This window comes from Schistocerca americana, chromosome X (genome assembly GCF_021461395.2).
Source record: "Schistocerca americana isolate TAMUIC-IGC-003095 chromosome X, iqSchAmer2.1, whole genome shotgun sequence".
Classification (NCBI taxonomy): Eukaryota; Metazoa; Arthropoda; class Insecta; order Orthoptera; family Acrididae; genus Schistocerca; species Schistocerca americana.
Genome location: NC_060130.1, coordinates 727,364,124 through 727,377,786, shown reverse-complemented (window position 1 = coordinate 727,377,786; position 13,663 = coordinate 727,364,124). Strand labels below are relative to the sequence as shown.

Genomic DNA, 13,663 nt, shown 5'->3' with positions numbered 1-13,663 from the left:
GCCACTTTTTCCTCTCCATTTTTGTGAAGCTTTTGGGCTCATTTCACAATGAAATTCTTGTATATGATTTTATAAGAACGGTCAATATTATTATGATTTGTACTACTTGAACCAATTTAAAGAGTTCCGATCAAGCACCCCAAATAGAATAAAAGCACTCTGTCTTCAGGCCACAAGTGGCCCTTCGGGACCATCAGACCGCCGTGTCATCCTCACCTGAGGATGCGGATAGGAGGGGCGTGTGGTCAGCACACTGCTCTCCCAGTCGTTATGATGGGTTTTCTCTGACCGAAGCCGCTACTAGTCGGTCAAGTAGCTCCTCAATTGGCATCATGAGGCTGAGTGCACCCATAAAAATGGCAATAGCGCACGGCCGCCCGGACAGTCACCCGTCCAAGTGCTGGCCACGCCCGACAGCGCTTAACTTCGGTGATCTGACGGGAACCGGTGTATCCACTGCGGCAAGGCCGTTGCCCCAAATAGAATAAGCCCTCTAGTAAATGTTGACAACCTGTCCAAAAGAGCCCTTAACCTTTTGTCTCCAATTGATGTTATATTATTGATGTTTCTGCATTCGTTTCACCAGTAAAATGGCTCCTGTGGAAGGGGGAGGGGTGTGCATGTTGAGTAGTCAGACTGAGCTGAATATCTAAGTATTGAGGGAAATTTTCAAAATTTTATTACACCATATTTTATGACTTCAGTACTGTATTCTGTGATGAGACAGTGACTGAACCTGTGCAGGTGCATACTGGATGTTACATGATAAACCCCTGCCCACACCTGGTCCACACGCATAGCATTCCCACAGTGGGTGCTGCTGACAGGGGACGCTATTCAAAGGTGTTGCTGACAGTAGGACTGCTTGAGGTACCCCTCCGCCAGCCAATAGGAAAGCTGGCAGTCATCATGTGAAGGATGCAGAGCAGGTCAGTGAGAGGCGTTCCGGACACACGGTTGCTCTCTTGCCTACCAGCTCTCCTCCCAGCTGCTCTTTAAAGGCATCCTGCCCTCAGTCTGGCCGTGACAGCCTCCTGATGCCATAGAGCATATCATTTGTTGTGTCCCTTAATGACATGGCTTGGAGCAATAAACTCCAAATGTGGCACTAAAACTCTCGTTACACGTTTCAGTTCAAGAAATTCCCTAACACACCCACATCCCCACACCCTGCCTCCACCCTAAATTGCCTGTCCTGTACACCTACATATTATATATAGCCTAAGTAATACCAAGTGTTTTTGAATACACAAAACAGTCTAGTTTCTCCATGATTATTTATAAATTATTAAAGATAATGAACCCACCTCCATGACCAAGGATGTGTACACAGTGGAAATATCCATGTGACACTATTACCAACTGAGTGGTAATATCCACTGCCTCAGGCATGTCCTGCGTTCAGCCGTGTCTCATCCAAATAGTACATGAGCCTTCCTTAATTTCTCAGCAATTTAATGGTTTGTAGATAGCACTGCCTTCCTAAAATGATGTCGCTCCTGTCTAATAGCATGCTATCATATCCATGCCAAACATATTTAAAATTTATTTCCTTTAATAATTTTTAAAATGCATTTCTCTGAAAATTGTCCAAATTTTGATCTTCATTCATGGCAGCAAGCAGTTTGCCAATGTTACCCGGTGCACCCCTGCCCATACCTGGTTCACACCTTATATTGACAACACACCCCACCCCCATGAGCTTTATGAGCCATCACTTATGCAACCCCCCCCCCCCCCCCCACATCACCATGCCTGTGAGAGGTGTTCCAACACACAGTCACTCTCTTGCCTACCAGCTCTCCTCTCAGCTAGATGTTTTTGCTAGCTCCTCTTTTAGAGCATTCTGCTCTCAGTCTGGCTGGCAGGCAGCTTATGTTCAACGACTGTATGCTATGAGAAAGATAACTAGAAATTGTTCCAGACTTTGCATTCTGCATCTCATCAGTTTCAATCAGTGTAATCTGCAGTCCACCTTCACTTACAGAAAAATACTGAATTATCACACAAAAATTTTTCTGATGCCAAGTAGATATCAAAAAGTACCTTCCACTGTTTACAGCAGCTATTACCTTGGTTATCCCACATGAAACATTTCCAGCAATCTTCAAATCTGAAAATGTTTATTGTGCAGTTAAACATTGCAGTCATCAGAATGGTAGCTTTGGTGCTGTTTAACAACATACAATGGCATGGTTCCTTCTGCTCCAGCTACATTTTTCTGTTCCTCTGCATTTGAAGTCACAAAATATCTAGTCACCTTTAGTGAGGAATATGCTGGTCAAAGATTATTCTTCTGTTTCTTGGAATCAATGTGATGTTTGAGAACTGCAGCACCACTATGAGACACACAGATACAGCACAGTTACGTATCTTACATTTCACTAAACAATCATTGTCTGGGTCACTGAAGCAAGAGAATTTGTTCTAAAGCTTTTCTGAAAATTTTGATTTCCATTTTGGCATCACAATTAGTACAATTCCAGAAGTGTTAGCTTTCCACAAAACTGATGCTGATGCCAGTGTTAATCAAAAGCAAAGAAAACAGGGTACACAACGATTACAGTGGATAATCTATACATGTATCAAGGGTACCAACATATGGAATCTTGATTTCAGTTGTTAGTTTATAAATCAATAAAATTTGTAATTAGTTTAGAAATGTTTGAAAATTAATCCTCAGAAAATTGGGACAAGTTACTAGTTTTTTAGAAAATAAAAAAAAAAAAAAAACAAGAAAAACTTCGGGACAAATTTTTGAGGCCCAAATATTGGACAATCCCAATCAAACAGGACATATGGCCACCCAAGCCACACCCTGTCTCATTCACCCTTTCAACAGCACCACTGTGGTTATGCACCTTGATGTGTTTCCAGGCCTTCTCTTGTTTTGGTGAGCAGAGTATAGACAGTTGGAATTCGGCCAGGACAGGTGGGATATAATCCCAACATGCACTATTCCAAAAGAAAACCACTACAGCATGACACTGCAGTTTGGGTAACATAACCTACTAGAAGTTAAACACTTGTCACTCAACACTTGTCCAGACAGACTTCTTTCAGAATAATTAAAATTCTAAAAGTAGTACTCTGAGATGCTCTGCGTCCAATGTCCTATAATAACTGAGATCTGTAACCAGGCATGTAATGTGGCATGCAGTGTTCTGTATAGCACCAAGCTATAAGATTTGAATCCTCTGTAATACTTCATTTTTACATTACACTTTACATTCTGTTGTTAAGGTAACATTTTATAGTCTTATAAATATAGAGTTATAATTCTTTATTTTCAGAACAAATTAACAGTCACTAACTGCAACAATAATATTTCATTGGAAATGGTAAATTGTTCTCAAAGAATATGCATTGATGAGCCAAAGAAACTGGTACACCTGCCTAATATCATGTAGGGCCCCCACGAGCATGCAGAAGTGCCGCAACACGACGTAGCATGGACTCAACAATGTCTGAAGTAGTGTTGTAGGGGACTGACACTGTGAATCCTACAGGGCTCTCCATAAATCCAAAAGAGTATGAGGGGGTGGCGATCTCTTGTGAACAGCATGTTGCAAGGCATACCATATATGCTCACTAACGTTAATGTCTGGGGAGTTAGGTGGCCAGCAGAAGTGTTTAAACACAGAAGAGTGTTCCTGGAACCACTCTGCACCAATTCTGGACATGTGGGGTGTCGTACTGTCCTGCTGGAATTGCCCAAGTCTGTCGGAATGTGTAGTAGACATGAATGCATGCAAATGATCAGACAGAATGCTTACGTATGTGTCACCTGTCAGAGTCATATCTAGACATATCAGGGGTCCCATATCACTCTAACTACACACACACCACACCATTACAGGGCCTCTACCAGCTTGAACAGCCCCTGTTGACATGTAGGGTCCATGGATTTATGAGGTTGTCTCCATACCCGTACACGTTCATCTGCTCGATACAATTTAAAATGAGTCTCGTCTGACCAGGCAACATGTTTCCAGTCATCAATAGTCCCATGTCACTGTTGACAGACCCAGGCGAGGTGTAAAGCTTTGTGTTGTGCGGTCATCAAGGGTACACAAGTGAGCCTTCGTCTCTGAAAGCTCATATCAATGTTGTTCTGTTGAATGGTTCACACACTGACACTTTTTAATGGCCCCGCCATGCAGGATTAGCTGAACAGTTTAAGGCACTGCAGTCATGGACTGTGTGGCTGGTCCCGGAGGAGGTTCGAGTCCTCCCTCGGGCATGGTTGTGTGCGTTTGTCCTTACGATAATTTGGGTTAAGTAGTGTGTAATCTTAGGGACTGATGACCTTAGCAGTTAAGTCCCATAAGATTTCACACACACACATTTTAATGGCCTGACATTGAAATCTGCAGCAATTTGCAGAAGGGTTGCATTTCTGTTCCACTGCATGATTCTCTTCAGTTATTGTTAGTCCCGTTCTTGCAGGATCTTTTTCCAGCCACAGTGATGTCAGAGATTCGGTGTTTTATTGGATCCCTGATAGTCACAGTACACTTGGAAATGGCTGTATGGGAAAATCCCCACTTCATCGCTACGTCTGAGATACTGTGTCCCATTGATCGTGCACAACTATAATACCATGTTCAAACTCACTTAAATCTTAATAACTTGGCATTGTAGCAGCAGTAACCAATCTAACAACTGTGCCAGACACCAATTGTCTTATATAGGGGTTGCCAACCGCAGCACTGTCTTCTGCCTGTTTACCTATCTCTGTATTTGAATATGCATGCCAATACCAATTTCTTTGGTGCGCCAGTATATATTTGAGCACTGATAATTTTGCAGGCACAATGTGTGCGTTCTTGAAGTTAGAGTATGTCATATCAACAACTAATTTGGTTACAACATTGTTGTTAGGTTATTTCATTTGAAATTTTATTATTATTATCGTCATTATTAAATATAGATATGGAAACTACAATGAAGGTTATCGACAACTTATTCTTCCTATACTTAGGGGGCACCAGGAGCACTGCACTCGCAGCCATCCCATATCAAGGGCTTAAATAGCAGAAAATGCTGTCCTGGATTTCCAGGTTGCCAGCAAGTTTATCACCCCCACCAATGGAAATGAGATTTCTGATGTGTAGTCCTAGCAACCCTCAGAAATCATTTCTACAGATTTTTGACAAAAGCCTGGACGCAAGCAGGTTTATGCAGTGGCTATCAGAGCTGAACCCTGGTTCTCCAATAAAACATCATTATTCTTGTCAGCAACCTGCATGAGGTCCAAACGCTGTGGGCAGCTGCAAGGTATAGAGGAGCTCCTCAACCACTGAAATAGTACATTGTCATATGTGATAGTGGTGTAGGAGTAAATGGGTTGCAGTATTGAATTGCAAGGTCACTGTCTGAGATCATACATTCAGTAATAACATCTTTTGCCTTTGCTTTCTTGCTTCTACCTACTTGCTCCTGCCCAACTGCACAATGAATGTGAAAGCATGCAAGAATTTAATGGCTGTATACACCAGCAGTAGCAGACATCAACACAGAGATGCCAAAGTTAATGATGTGCTTAGTTTTCATGTGGGATATGTCAAGAGAGTTAGTTAGTTAGTTAGACATCCCATAGATCATTTGAATGATTCTTTTATCAAAATGATGTGGAATGAGTCAGTGTATAGGATGCATACATGGTTAGTGTTAATGTTAATGAACACATTATTTTTAGTCCTACTCATGCAATTATACCTTTTTTCCTTAAGTAGAAATTCATCAATGGAACACAAGGAACTGTCTGGGAGAAATGATTTTGAACTAGATCTAAAACTTGCTTTGCTACCCGTCAGACATTTTATGATAGTGGGTAAATGATAAAAACACTTTTGTTGCTTCATATTGAACTCCTTTCCGACCCACTGACAGCTGTAACAATGGGTAATAAAGGTCACTTTTCCCTTTACTATGGTAGGTGTGAACATCACTGTTCTTCTCAAATTGTGATTGAATATTTTTGACAAATTTCATGAGTGAATATATGTATTGTGTTGGCACAGTTTAAATGCCTAGCTCCTTGAACAGGTATCTACATAACGTTCATGTACAAACACCATATATTATTCTTACTGTTCACTTTCGTGCAATAAATACTTTCTTTCTAAGTGCTAAGTTACCCCAGAAAATTGTTCTGTACAACATTATTGAGTGAAAATATGCAAAATTTGTCAGGTGCATGATACATCTGTTACCAATATTAGCAATTATACAAAGAGCACAAGTAGCTGAACTTAACTGTTTGAGAATCTGAGTAACGTGCTTCCAGTTAAAGTTTTCATCAATATGCATACTCAAAAATTTGGAGCATTCTACTCTACTTACTAACTCCTGCTCACGTACTACGTCACTTCTTGACATGACTATTTGTTGTACAGAACTGAGTGTGGTGTGTTTTTTCAAAATTTTCAGGGAATCACTTAATAATTCTTTGGGAAATATCATTTGCCAACTCCTCTGTTGCTCTCTCTCTAATGGGATTTATTATAACACTAGTATCATCTGCAAAAAGTACCAGTTTTATATGTTGAATGTCAAAATTGAACTCTGTTGGACTCCATTTGTGATTTCTTTTTCTCCAGTCACTAACATTTTATACCTCTCTGTCATTGTCTGAATTATTCAGTGTGACCTTTTGTATTCTGTTTATCAAGTATAATTCAGATCAGCTGTGCATAAAACCATCAATTCCATAAAACTTTGGCTTTTCTAAGAGAGTATCAAACACCTTAGAAAGGTCACAAAAAATACCAACTGGCAATATATTACTACTTTAAGGCTTGCACTATTTGAAGAGTATGTATAAGTAGCATTCTCAGTTGAGCAACCCATCTGGAATCCGAACTTTTATGTGCTCAGTAAATTGTTTCCATTCAAGCGTGCTACTGCTCTTGGGTACATTACTTTTTCAAATATTTTGGTAAAAAGTGTCGGAAAGGAAATTGGATGGTAATTTTTTAAGTCTGTCAGTTTAACAACTGCATACTTTAACCTGTCTGGAAAAATTCCCTACACCAGGGATGCACTGCATCGTTATTTATTAACTTTGAGCAACTTTTAAGAATATTGTTTGAAATCTCATCAACCCCATAACAGTTTTTGATTTTTATAATTTTTATAATTGTATCAAATTTAGTGAACTTGTAGTTACTTCGAGGTTTGTGGAACGAAATTTTTAATATATTCTCTTGCTTCTTCAATTGCTATATTTGCTGCTATGTTTAGGAAGTGAATGCTAAAAGTACTTGCAACTTGTAAATTATCAATCCCAACACTGTCATTTAGTTTCATTGTTATGCAATCATGTACCCTGACTGTTTTTCCTGTTCCCTGTTTGATGTTGTCCCATATAGTTTTAATTTTATCACCTGAATTATTTATTTCTGTGAGGACATGCATACTTCTGGACATTTTAATGGGCTTCCTTAAAATATTACAGTATTTTTTGTAGTATGCAAGTAATGTCAGATCTTGACTTACTCTGACCTTTATATAAATTTCCCTCTTCCTCTTATATGAGATTTTAATTTACATAGTTATCCACAGCTTTCTTCTTTTTAATGGATCTTTTGGATAATTTATTTAGGAAAACAAATTTCAAATATAGACATAAATTTACTGTCGAATAAACTGAATTTGACATTAGCATCTCTTTCTACATATGCCTCATTCCATACCACCCCTTTTAGCTCACTCTAAAAACATTGTATCCTGTTCTCATTAATAAACCTCACAGCTTTTTATGAACCTGCCACAAGCTTTTGTCATACTGTTTATTTCCGTTAATTGTGCATTATGATTAGATAGTGTGTTAGCAATTGGGTACACATGAACTGTTTCAGCCTGAGCAATGTCTGTAAATATGTTATCAATCAATGGCCTATTATTTTGCTACGTGTGAGTTGGAAAAACAGACTACTGAAATTAGGTTGTAACACCCAAATAATAATTCTATTTCATTTTTCCTGTCTGTATCTTTTAAGAAGTCTCCACAAACTGCCATCTTTTTCTTCTTGTCTGACAGGTAGCTCCATAATGCAGCTGAATTTCTCATAAATAGTTGAAAGTTTTGTAGATGGTATTTGAATACTGTTACAATTGTCAGAAGTATTCTACAGTAATGGTTCACAAGTACATGGTTCCAGGTTCTGATCAACACAAAAACCATTTGTTTCAATATTGTTGACTTTGTGGCAACTCCTCTTTTTTCCATTTTAGCTCTACATAAAAATGATGCAATCCCTGATATTTACCTCATCACTTCAAAATTTTTCACATCTCCTACACGTACAGGTCTGAAGCACATAATCTGCCATGACAACTAAAACTTGCCTGAAAATTTCAACGCACTGCCCTTTCCAGTCATTTGCTTATGTCTACCATAAATACTAAATAAGCTTATCTGAATCATCACAAGAGATTTAAGATATTCTTCAGTTTGTACATTGAAACAGACTGTGTACATACTACATTTTGTGTTGTATGCAAGTAGCATCTCAGAACAACCACAAAAATTTGGGTACAAAGTGATGGGAAAATTCATATAAAGAAACCTGAATGACAAATTACATGATGCCACACAACAGTCAAGCAAACTGCACATTAAGGAGCACCAAGAATTGTATCAACTGATACAGAAACAAAAATGCAGATAAATCTAATGTACATAACTGTGTTGTTTCAACTTGTTGCCATGAAATCTACCACGGAGAATTAACAATGATTACTCTGTTAATCAAGTCTGCAATTCTTCTCTTATTGTTTGGTTCATAACTGATAAATAAAGCTAAAAAAAATTTCCTTGACTATCCTGGCAATCTTTTCCTAACTTTTTAGCGAAATAGTTTGGTAGTTCCAGATGATACACAATGATCACTCCTGCCAGCTATTGAAACAAAATTGCCTGAATACTTCTAAGTCATACTGGAAATAGAATGTCAGGGACAGGAAATTTGTATAGCCCTTATCTATTATACAAACTGGAGGGTTATCATGCTAAAGGGGCTAAGTGACAGTTTTGCATAAATTATCTTTTCTACTTCCTTTATGTGGTATGTGAACAGGGCTTTTACTTACTAAAAGCACTGTCTCCAATTATCGATGATGTTACAAAGACCAGTAGATGGCATGAGAAGTATCTCCTATCACTTGTGCATACCAAATGAGTTATGTGCAGAATGCATTAAACAAGTTGCCTATACTGGACATAGAGATTATACACTTCTGCTTGCTCCTGCTGTTTTGTAGCCTGTCTCTTGAGTGCCTTCACTGGTGGTAAAAGAGATAGTGAAAACAATATGAGCCGGCCGAAGTGGCCGTGCGGTTAAAGGCGCTGCAGCCTGGAACCGCAAGACCGCCACGGTCGCAGGTTCGAATCCTGCCTCGGGCATGGATGTTTGTGATGTCCTTAGGTTAGTTAGGTTTAATTAGTTCTAAGTTCTAGGGGACTAATGACCTCAGCAGTTGAGTCCCATAGTGCTCAGAGCCATTTGAACCAAAACAATATGAATAATTCAGCAAAGGAAAGTAACAGAAAAACTTGTGACTCTCAAAGGAATCATGAGCAAAGGTGAGGGAGCATTTTATTCCTGATGATGTAATGAACACCATAACAGATCATAATAAGCAATCATTTAAAGTTGTTCAGATGAAAGGCAGTTATTTTATGGACTTTCAGCAAGCAGCTGATATGCTCATTAACACAATTAAGGTTAATATAAGTTCAATCTTGTGGATTAAAACCACAATGCCTGAGGTAATCCAGATAAAAAAGACATTTGGTGAAACAAACGGATGGAAAATGAGTGTTGAAAAAAAGGGCGGCGAGGTGAAGATTACAAAACAATCACATTCAGTGAGGTTACTGTGGGAAAGGATAGTATTCAAAGAAGAAAACGAAACCACAAAAATATTATGGAATACCTACCTGTTGTGCACAAACAGTTTCACAGTGAATTGTGCCAAGAAAGAATATTAAAATGATTACTAGATGTAGAAATATTATAAAACTTGTTTGGTTGACTTTTTGCCCATTTAGCATTTCAGTGCAAATTTATTCAGAAACATCGGTGTCTATTTAGGATCACGCCAAGCAATAAATTGCTTTCCTAAAGTCAATGAGCAAGTGTTAATGTGGTGTTAGTGCATACTTATGTTCTTGTTATTCAAATAAAGTTTATTCTGAAAAACCTAATAAGTACATTCTGTTACTTAGCCCCTGTAGCACAATAACCCTTCAGTCATCATACTAAGTGACTTACAGTGAAGAAGATCTGATGCACAAAACACAACAGTGAAGGGCTCTGTATCTGTCTGCATTGAGTTTGAGGTGTTATTAGGCATATTCAGTTATCTTAGATATTTCTCATTACAGAAGTACTTTGCCAGGGAAGAGGACATCTGGAGTATCTCTTCTCACTTACCCAGGATAAGTTCAGCTTCTGACATTGAATCAAATGATATTTTAACACATGAGAAAAATAATATACTAAACATCCACCCACAGTGTCCTGCTACTTCTCAACAAATGCCCTCAGTGGACAGTGTTTCAGTCCATACAGTGTGTTTGGTCTCTGCATGTTCTCCCACAAAGTCAACAAACATTCGAGCTATGAGTGTTAGTGATGAGAGCACCAAACTGGTTGGTATGAAACCCTGCCTCATTGTTTAGACACAGATTCTGTTATACAAAGATTAGCATTGCCAAAGAGAGCATTCTTTAAAATGAATCATCCATATGAGTATTTTCCTGATACTGTCAGTGAAAGTATCATTCAGAATACTGTCGAACAAAGAAACTTGTATGCATTGCAAGAGTCACAAAATTTTCAAGTGAGCTCCAAAAAACCTGTAACAACGAAGAACTGGATGGACACAACAGCCTCTGAAATAAAAACATTTATTGAGTTGCTCATCATTGTGGTCATCCGCAAATTGCCATATTTATCAAATTACTGGAGTACAGATACTATGTCACATGTTGAATCAGTATCAATAGTGATGACTCTAAAAAGGTTTAAAAAAACTCTAGAAAACCTTCATCTCAACAATAATTTGAAGGCAGTGTGAATGGATGCTCCTGGATATGATAAAGTATATAAAGTGGGTATCTGATGACCTAAATACTAATTTCACAGAGGCATATAATCATGCAGGCAGATTATCTGTTGATGAAGTTAAGACACCTGTGGAAAAGGGTGAGACAATAATGCCAATATTCCTGTTGGTAAAACAGCTCTACTTGATTTGTGTTCACCTTCGAGGAAAAAAAAAAAAATTTTTGTAGCATTTGACAACTATTTCACTTTGTATGGCCTAATGAAAACACTTGTCGATAATGGAATATATCCTGTAAGTACTGGCAGAGAGAACATAAAAGGTCTTCCGGAAATGATGATGGAAAACAATGAACTTTCACGAGGAAAGTTCAAGGTGCAGACCAAAGATTCAGTTGTTGCAATAAAAGACACAAGAACACTAACGGTTCTGTCTACAGCAACATCTCCAAGGGACTAACATTCATTTCCAGAAAAGGAAGAAATGGTTCCTGTTGAATCCCCATCGCCAAATATGGGGTCTTTCCCACTCGTCTCTCATAGGGTGCCTAAGGGATGCTGCATTCTCAGAATGCTTACAATAATTCAAGCAAATAACATTAATAGTTTCATTTCAATAAATCAGATTGACAATATTTAACTTTGTATTTAGAACAAGTGGCGCAAGCGATGGGCAACATGCAAACAGTAATGATCTTCCCTATAGACAAAGTCCAAACTTGCAATGGATATGGATCACTAATAACTGATATCGCAGCACTCTCTGCTAAGCCATGCTAATACTCCATTAATGCCAACTAATGTTTGGCCGATGCTGGCAGGAGCGGCCTTTATATTCACTTCCTGCAGAGGCCATTTCTGTCGTGGCACGGCCCTTGTCAGTGGCCTATTAGCTGACATCGCCTCACCGCCTTCTCTGGTCCTGCGTTCTTCCTCTTTGTTCCAGTGCTTGTGGTTACACCAGAACAGTTTCACATGTAGCATAGCTTGTCAAAGTGCCATAAGTTTGTTGCAACAGTGTAATGGCAGCGTAAATCTCTTTGATCAGAAACAAGAATGGTATGAAGCTGGATGATGATCTGTAAAATGGTGTCACAGAATTTATTTTCTGGTTGTTACTGCCATTGTGAAAGTGTTTATAATGCACACAACAATCACAAGAAATAAAGGACCGCTAACATTCCATTTACAGTTAGCAAGAGAATTACTGTCGGGATTCTCATCAAGAAAACAGCCTGTATTCATTTCAAAAAAAGCAGATGGCATTGGTGTTCCTGATGAACTCAGACTTTCAAATGTGGCTGAACATCTACCAAGGAAAATTGTGAAGTATAAGAAAAGAGGATAAAAGAACAAGAATAATATGCTACAGTTGCAAAGTCACTTTCTGTGTAGATTCATGTTTCAAACTGTTCCATAACATCCAGTAATTAAATGTTCATTAATATTTTGTTAATGAAAGATAATCTAGCAGTCAATTACATTTTCTATTTTGTTTTTCAATGCCAATTTTCATAATAAAAAATTTCAGAAGAGTCTGATACTATTATCTCATGGGCCATAAGAGGCCATCTTCCCACATCAATTTTTAAAAAAATATGGGTGCCAAAATTTTTTTTTGTTTTTGCATTGTATAGCTTGGTGTTTCATAGCAAGTCATTGAACCATCAACTGCCACCTGTAACAAGCTTGGAAAAATGTGCCTACAAAAGGGTTGAGGGACCAAACTGCTATGGTCATCAGTCCCTCCATACCATGTATATTGGAAACATGGGAAAAAACATTCAGTTTTAAACCTTAAACAAAGGAGATAGATATAGTAGGAATAGGAAAGCCATAATAAATGTTAAGAATAAATTATTAGAAATAGCTGTGGGGGAGGGGGGGGGGGAGATAAGGTGGAGTAGATGTCACTTTGGAGCTACTGGAGATCTAATGGTGTTCGTAATGCTGCAAAAGGTGCAACCTCTTTTCCCCACTGCTGGGCAAGTTCCCTCACCCACTGTACAAGGCCATTTGAGATGACAAGCTGGAGGAGCTCAAGAACATTTATAAAAAATTAACTCTTAGTAATATTAAACATGAGTAAGACTGTCAGGGGTCAAACCAGATGTCTACCTGAAGGCCTCCTGGGGCTAAAAATCTTATGGGAGGCAAAACTCCACCTCCAACCAACAGTCAGCAGGGACATAACAACAAAGTCTTCTGATAACAGTATGCAATAAACTCTGAAAATAAAATTTAAAACATGATTCATAGCCTGGATATTTTTAGTTAGGATTCCAAGGAGTGACTCAACCACATTGTAGAGGTCACTTCGTAGCACCGAGGTTGGGGCACTCCAACAGGAATGGGCAACCATCAGGGAGGCATAACAACTATAATCTGGGAGGGAGAGGGGGGCGGGGGTGCTGCAGCCTGTCACAGGATGCGTCCACAGATTAGACTAGTGTGACCAATATGGAGGTAGCAAAGTATTGCAAATTGGATTGGATTGTTTGGGGGAAGAGACCAAACAGCGAGGTCATCGGTCTCATCGGATTAGGGAAGGAAGTCAGCCGTGCCCTTTCAAAGGAACCATCCCG

At 38.8% G+C, this 13,663-nt stretch overlaps 1 pseudogene; it reads right to left on the bottom strand.

The window, feature by feature from the left end:
* Nucleotides 1-357: 357 nt before the first annotated feature.
* LOC124557024 lies at nt 358-475 on the bottom strand (annotated as a pseudogene).
* Nucleotides 476-13,663: the final 13,188 nt, after the last annotated feature.